This window comes from Prorops nasuta, unplaced genomic scaffold (genome assembly GCF_024137725.1).
Source record: "Prorops nasuta isolate Cenicafe-Biocafe unplaced genomic scaffold, Cenicafe_Pnas_1.2 PNAS00007, whole genome shotgun sequence".
NCBI lineage: Eukaryota > Metazoa > Arthropoda > Insecta > Hymenoptera > Bethylidae > Prorops > Prorops nasuta.
Window position 1 is genome coordinate 4,412,137 of NW_027116804.1, and position 8,638 is coordinate 4,420,774.

Consider the following 8,638-nt stretch of genomic DNA (forward strand, 5'->3'; position numbering starts at 1 on the left):
TTCAAAAAGTGCAATGGAGAATTCCTCATATATCATTGAATGAATACACAAAACTTCAATTTCTACGTATTATCGACCAAAACAAAAGCCTCACCATGGCTTTTCGATCCTGGGAACTCTACGAATACCCGCTTCTACCAGAAACACAGAGGCATACGTGGGCTGTAAAAGCTGCAACACAATTGAAGAAGCCTCGATACGTTATTCTAGCATTTAGAACAAATAAGAAGAATACGTAGCATATGAAGGTGCTTGACTTCGATGATAGTTTTGTTCGTGATATTAAAGTCTATCTTAATTCTGAATTTTATCCGTATGAGCGACTTGATACTGATACTGAAAAATCACGATTTTCTGTACTATATGATATGTATGTTAAATTTATCCAATCCTATTATGTTGGAGAAAAACCGTGGAAACCAATGCTTGATTACAACAATTTCTTACAATATGGCCCTCTCTTTGTCATTGATTGTTCGCATCAAAACGAATCTATTAAATCTGGCACAGTTGACGTTAAAATAGAGATCGATTGTTCTAAAAATATTGCAAGTAATACTACTGCGTATTGTTTAATTATACATGATAAAATTGTTGAATATAACCCGCTTACAAGTATAGTTAGAAATGTATGTTAATCGCTAATAGACTATAGTTAAACTTATCATTATAATGAAGGAAAAAAATAATAAATAAGATATAATAATCATTTATTTGTGTTTAAATCATTCCTTACAAATGTTTTCTAAATTAATCTTTTGAAATTTGACTAACAATTGCAAATGTCATTTTATTGTAATTTCCCCCATGATACGTGAATGTTAATATTTGATTTGAAGCTGCATCTTAAAAATTCTTGAATTGTTCTGGTTTTTCCAGTAATGCCATCATCCTCGCAGGCAAGAAGAACCATTCCTTCGTAAGCAGCTTTGCTATTATTCTCTCTCCATATTTGGTTTTAATTTTCGATAATTCAGTTATTCGGTATGACCCCCCAATCTCCAAAGTATTCAGTTTTATAAAAGTTTTTGGTTCTACAGTTGCGAGTTCATTAATCTTAGTTAAATCCATTTCTATAATAATAAAATAATATTAAGAATAGAGAATAACGTAAAAAGAAAAAATAATTCTTACCTTCTAAAGATTGTCTACGACAATTACGTGACAATAAAAAAATATTCTGTCTGCTACGTGAAACTGGTACTTTGCACTGCTTGAAGCTTCAATACTGCTATTACACCACAATAAAATATTAGGACTGCAGCGTTACAGACTTGAACTTTCAACTGCTTCACGCTTCTAATCGAGACTGAATGAAATTTCCTAATTGCTAGCGTGGGTGACTTTGAATAATATCCTAGGAGGGAATAAGATATACACACTTGGAAATTGAGAGTAGGGGAAGTGTTGCAGGCAAACGAAACTTGGGTGGCTTTGAATAATATCGTAGGAAGGGATAAGATATACACACTTATTGGAAATTGAGAGTGGAGGGACTGTTGCAGGCGAACGACATTTTTGATGGGTTACTCACTCATGATTGTAGATTTCAAAGAGAATTCATTATTTTAAACCTGTTGTTACATGTATTCTTTAGATCAAGTAGTTGTTAATTAAAATAAATAAATCCATTTAATTATATACACGTTCCTTATATAAAGTGACATCAGTCTAGAATATAAACTTTTCATTGTTTAAAAGCAAGTCGTGAGATACACGTTCTTCAGATCAATTAACCGTCATCTAAAACAAATATATTTAATTCAAACGTGTCATAACACGTACTAGATGATGCAGATAGTTACGTTCCTCAGATAAAGTAATGACAGTTTAAAATATAAAGTTTTCATTATTTAGAAACGAGTCGTGAGATATACGTTCATTATTACTTGGGTGGGGAATACTAGCTTCTTAAGGACTTATCCTGAGTGCAGCTTAAAATTTACGAGGGCATCAATGGCTTTTCGACAATCTTACGTCACACTGTGACTCTGTTTAGCACATGGGATCATTTGTCTGCTCTGCTTGTGAGAAAAGTCTTGAGAAAAAAATAGCTAGAGGCTGAATGATTTATCTCGTCTGCTTGAGGGAGGAAAAGTCACGAAAAAATAGCTAGAGGCTGGTTTAGAGGGTAAAATATGGTCAGAAAGTATCGAGCGCATCAATGGCTTCTTGACAATCTTACTTCACACTGTGACTCTGTTTAGCACGTGGGCACATTTGTCTGACCTGTTTGTGAGAAAAGTCTCGAAAAAAATAGCTAGAGACTGGTTGAGAGGGTAAAATATGGGCAGAAGGTATCGGGTCAGTTTTAGAGAGCCCTGGGAAAGTTCATAGGAGGAACATTGGGTGGTCCCTAGAATTTCACTCCCCATTGTTTCGCAAAAGGAAAAATAATGTCTGTTAACTATGTGACATGTAGAGCATGCTTACAGGAAGATGTAATGAATAATCTATTCACTTATAATATGCTTACAGTAATTTTTATTCAATATTCAAAAGATTTAACATATAATACTTTTATTCAATATATATATATAACTAAAAAGAGTTTTAACATATAATATTTTAAAATATGAAGCTATTCTTCTGCCCTTGCTACCTCCATCGTTGTCTCCTCCTAATCCTCCTCCTCCTCCTCCTCCTCCTCCTCCTGCTCCTCCTCCAACTCCTGCTCCTCCTCCTCTTCCTGCGGAATTATCCCTGCCTCTATCTCAATCATTCTGATACCTCTCATCAACAGTTGTATACAGCGTGTTACTGTAAAAAATCATCAGATTTTAGAAAAATGTATGATGCAATCTCATATTTAATAACTTACTATTTTCATACTCCATTCCATGCGTCTCGATTGTTTCTTCATTTACCGCTCGTGATAAATTTTGCATAATTTCATCTATTATTCTTGTAATTATATGAATTACTGGAGAATTCTGTCTATACGCTAAATTAATAATCACTTGATACTGCATATTTTTTCACTTTATATTTATCGACAGCTTGTATAAGAAAAAAGGAATCTGTGTCCAAGGTTCAAGAAAGGTATAATGTGAAATTAAAAGAAGGACCCATAGGAGGAAAATAGTAGGTGGGTCTAGAATGGGTATGTGGAGGGAAAAATACCCTTCAATAGCGTAGAGGTCGTTTGAGAGGGGACAAAAATGGTTAAAGAGTATTAGGGAAGTTTTCAAGAAGAACATTGACTTTAGTTTTAAACAAAATTTTTATATATTCACTTGTTTCATTATTTACAAGTTGTAACATTATATCTCATTCAATTAAATTTTTGTTAACATATGAATCTATTCCTCTTCCTCCTCCGATCACGTATACGAATCGTCAATCGTATGTCCTCCTTCCTCAATTTCCCTGATACGTCTTAAAGACATTTGTAAGAAGCATAACACTGTTAATAAAAACAAAAAAATTAGAAGATTTTCAAAAAAAAAAAAAAAAAATGTATAATGTGGTGATCTATAATAACTTACCATCTATATCCAACACATCTTCTGGCTCTCGCTCAATTATTTCAAAGAAATTCAAATGAAACAATTCAAGCATTTCCTGTAATATACTGTCCGAAGGACGTCCTAAAATAATAGCAATGCTAACTTGCATATTTTTTCAATTATTACTAACTTGTGTAAAAGAAAAAAATCTACCTAGTGCTCAAGGTTTAAGAAAATGTGAAATCAAATTAAATGGCGGGTCTATAGTAGGAAAATAGTGCGAGGGTCTAGGATAAGTATGTGGAGGGAGAAAAGACCCTTCGAGGGCAGGTCTAAGAAAAAAAAAATGGCAGTCCGTAAGATGCTCAGGACCCCTATCGGTGTAGCTGTACCCAGTAATTTTCGTGATCGCCACCTAGTGGAGAAAAATGAAACATTTTCCTCCACCAACTAAAATACAAAAAAAGTTCTCTGGGTAACTGCCAGGATAACTAACCATCCGGGCCCTAGGGTGATGGGAAAGGGGTAACCCTTAGGGAACTAGTGGACCCGTAGGATAACTAACCATCCGGGTCCTAGGGTCATGGGAGAGGGGGTAAGCCTTAGGGAGCTACTGGACCCGTAGGATAATTAACCATCCGGGCCCTAGACTGATGGGAGAGGGGTGAGAGACTAAGAGAGAAAGAGAGGGTGAGAGGGATCTCTCTCTCTCTCTCTCACTCCCCACAGCCAAAGCATTTCCTCCGCACACCCGCACTCCCCCTCATCTCCTAATATACCCCAGCTCTCTTAAGACACTTCCCCCCGCACACCCGCACCCCCCTCACCACCATGTCACAGGAACCCCCTAGCTACCACTACTCGCTGATTTCTGTGCTTTCAACCCACTGCACTAACGCAAACATTGATTTTTCCATGTTTAAAATTCTGGTCGTTTTTATAGTTAATTTTTTAACCTTAAACTGTTGAAGCTTAAACCTCTGTTTATCAAAAAATGAAATTTTCAGTTAACTTTGGTTAGCTTCATGTTTTCTTGAATACTGAAAATGCACCTATACCTTTGACCGTGTTTTGTTATTAACTGTGAGTACTGAAAATCAATCTTTTGTCACACAGTTATATTTTGCAGTACTTATAGTTAATAACTGAACATGGCCATTTGGACAACGCTTACTTTCTCTTTCTCTCAATCGATCGATCATGCAAATTTCAATTATTTCGCTCAACTTTCAAATGTGTCAAACGAATAAAAATGGTTAGTTGATCAAAAGTATAATTTAGTACAATATAGTTTATTTATATAGCAGTTAAAATCTATAATGGCTAAGCGTCCTACAAAATTTGGTTTATATTCATATAGTCAACAGTACAAAATACGCAAAACCATTCGAGAAATAGAAGCGAAAGAAGAGAGAACATGGGAAAATACACTGAGGTATATTGTAATTTAGAATCAAAGCCTATTTTTAACCTGCTAATGTCTATCCTGAGTTAGCCGAAATTCTTTGGTCTAAATTTGCGGTAAAATTTATTAAAATAAAATCATATCTGTAGTTTCAATAGATGTTATTTAAAGAACGAAAATATATGATCTATTTGATAAGAATACGCACATTAAATATTGTTGGTTAAAACCGAGCAAAATAATGTTTTTATACATTCAGAGTGAACCCTATAGGAACGTAAGGAAATATTAGACTTCAAATAATTAATGTAACACATAGTATATATTACTTTATTAAAATAATTGGAGAGCTTACATCAACCATTTTCAAACTAGGCTAAAAATTGGAACAATAAGACACAAATGGTACATTGTGTAACATACCAAACGTACATTTGTGTTCGGTTGTGTCGATTTTTAAGCAAGATAGTTAACAGTCATTGTTAACCCACAAGGGTTGCATAACGTCATATCGACTACATGTATTATATCGATATCGTGAAAATTTCGTTCTCCTTCCATAATACCCTATTTCTATATAGCGGAACTCCTGAAATTTATAATGGGGGAAAGAAATTCCCACAATATCGCAATAATTGGAATAGCGGTCGATTCTAGATCATGTGATTACGCGAGACGGTTCATTTTTAAAAAATACCAAAGTTTAAATAAATTTATTTTTGACAGCAATAATGATTTCCGAGATAAAGAGAACTGTGAGGAAGAAAATTTGGCTAACGTTTTTCCGGATGAATTTACTGTAAATACTGATGAAAATGTAAATATAAATATAATTGATGATAATAAAGAAGATACAGTAGAAAATGGTGATAATCAACAGGATAGAGAAAAAAATGATGATAATGATGATGAAGAGGATACAGACGAAAATGATGAAGGTATAAATAGATGTAAATATGAGAGCGTTGATGAGAAATCGAACATAAAGTATTACACGGAATTTGATAGCTTACTGAATATGATTTTTTGTCCTCTGATACTGCACTTACGATTACAGCAAACGTAAGCCGTCACAATTAGCTCTGCGCTTTTTTAGCCTAACTGTGGGCTAAAATTTTCTCTTTCATCTTCTCCTATATTTTAGCAGAAGGCATATACCGTCATTAAGGATTGTTTTCATCTGAAATATAAGTTTATAAAAACAACATTATTTAAAATTTTGATAATTCATCTAAAAGATGATTCTTTGAAGATTCGAGAGACGTTGCTGAAATTGAAATCAGCCTTCAAATATGCTGTTTTTTGAAAATTAAGATTTCAGGTAGTGTCGTTCTGTAATGTGTCGGTATACGCCTTTTCGTTATGTAAAGAAATACAGATAGGTCTATCAATATTTTTTTTTTAATTTCATTAACTTTTATTATATTGTTATAATTATTACTACAACTCAGCATCCTAATATTTTTCTAATGATTTATACCGATATTTTTATATTTTAATTGCCATTATTTCCTTTATCTTTTATTAGATATATTCTACGGTTGCAATGAATTTGACGATGACGAAGAGACGAAAAAAGAAACGGAAAATGAATTACCAGTAGGAAAATTGTTATACAATAATGCACCAATAACAGACACAGAGAGTGCATGTGCGATCTTTTCGTTTGCTACGAGACATAATGTTAGTACTGCTTTGCTAACCGATTTGTTGAAAGTAGTTGAATATCATTGCCCGAAAAAAAATATTTGTTATAAAAGCGTATACAAATTGAAGAAATGTTTCAATTAATTTAACATGCCTGTAAAGAAGCATTTTTATTGTACAAATTGTCATCAGACAATAAATCAGCACCAAATATGTTCCAATTGTCCACAGATTAGTAACACCCCTCATTTCGTTGAAATACCGATCATAACTCAACTGCAACAATTATTTTCACAGAAAGATTTCGTTAAAAGAATCAATTTCAAATTTTCTAGAACTAATGTAAACGACCTAAGTGACATATATGATGGTAATATTTATAAGAAATTATCCCGTGATAATGGTATATTAAGTAATAAATTTAACATCTCCTTAACTTGGTACACTGATGGAATATCACCATTCGGTTCTTCTAAATTTAATATATGGCCTTTCTTTTTTGTAATAAATGAATTACCGTATTCAGAAAGATATAAGCTTCAAAATTTATTGCATTACGGGTTTTGGTTTGGTGAAAATCAAAAACCTATTCCAAATATATTTATGAAACCTCCCTATGAGACATTAAAATTATTGTATCGTGGAGTTTCAATAAAATTAGATAACTCAGACATTTTTGTCAGAGTAATTGTAATTAGTGGCACATGTGATTTGCCAGCAAAAGCTTTGTTTCTCAATATGAAGCAGTACAACGGCAAATTTGGTTGCCAAAAGTGTTTACAACGAGGAGAAAGAATGAATGGCACACAAATTTATCCATATGAAAATTTTGAATTGAGATCCGAAACTGGTACTGCATCACACGCCAATGAAGCTTTAGCTGCTAAAAAGTCAGTTTTTGGAGTTAAGGGCCACACAGTGCTGTCGTCTATAGTTTATAAAGTAATAAGAACAACAAATATTGACTCTATGCATTGCGTTTTCGAAGGAGTGACAAAAAATCTGATAAGTTATTGGTTCGACAACAAATATTCTAATGAATGTTTTTCAATTTCGCAATATTTATACACGGTTGACCAAAAATTAAATGATATCAAACCACCATCTTTTGTAAATCAATTTCCTCGATCAATAGGGAAGCATTTAGCTTACTGGAAGGCTTCTGAATTTAAAATTTGGCTATTTTATTATTCAGTTCCCATTTTAGCCAATATTTTAAATTCCAAGTATTTAAATCATTATAAGTTGTTTGTTTCTGGTGTATATTTACTAATGAAGAATAAGATTAGTAAAGACGATATAAATATTGCTTCCAAAAATTTTCATCAATTTGTAGCAGAATTTGAAGATCTGTATGGTAGAAACCACATGACATTTAATTTACATTCATTGTTACACCTTCCTAAATGTGTACGAGATTTCGGACCATTATGGATTACATCCTGTTTTCCTTTTAAAGACTTGAATGGACAGATGAAAAAATTAATTAAAGGAAGCAAGGAACCACAACAGCAAATATGTAATTCGCTGTTGAATTCAAAAAACATTAAAATGTTTATAAAAAAAAATTTTACGGAACTTAAAAGCGTATACCTATTTTCTAACAATTTTAAATATTCTAATAACCGAGTTCAAGTAACAGATAAAATTTTCGTTATTGGAAAATATGAAAACTATGATATCTCTGCATATGATTGTCAAGCATTGTCTAATTTCAATATTTGCGGTGCAAAATTTTTCAAAGCTTATAGAGTTCTTAAGGATAATTATTTATATCATTCCAAATTTTATCGACGTTCTTTAAAATCCAACTCCACGTTTGCTAAGTATACGTTATCTAGCTTAAGTACTTTCTGTCAAATACAATATTTTGTTATAGTTTTAAATTGTAATTGTCCTATATTTCACGATTGTAGTCATAAAAGCGTTTTGGCCATTTGTCAAAATTATTCGGTTCAAGAAATGTCTTATACCGGCCAAACTACTCAAAAGATTAATTATATACATTTTGCTTTCCAGAAAACAGATATTAACGCTGTAATTATAGAAAATTTTAAGTGTATTTGTTATTATATAACAGTAGATAATGTTGAATTTGTTATTAAGCCGATAAACAACATGGAAAATGAGTAGTCAT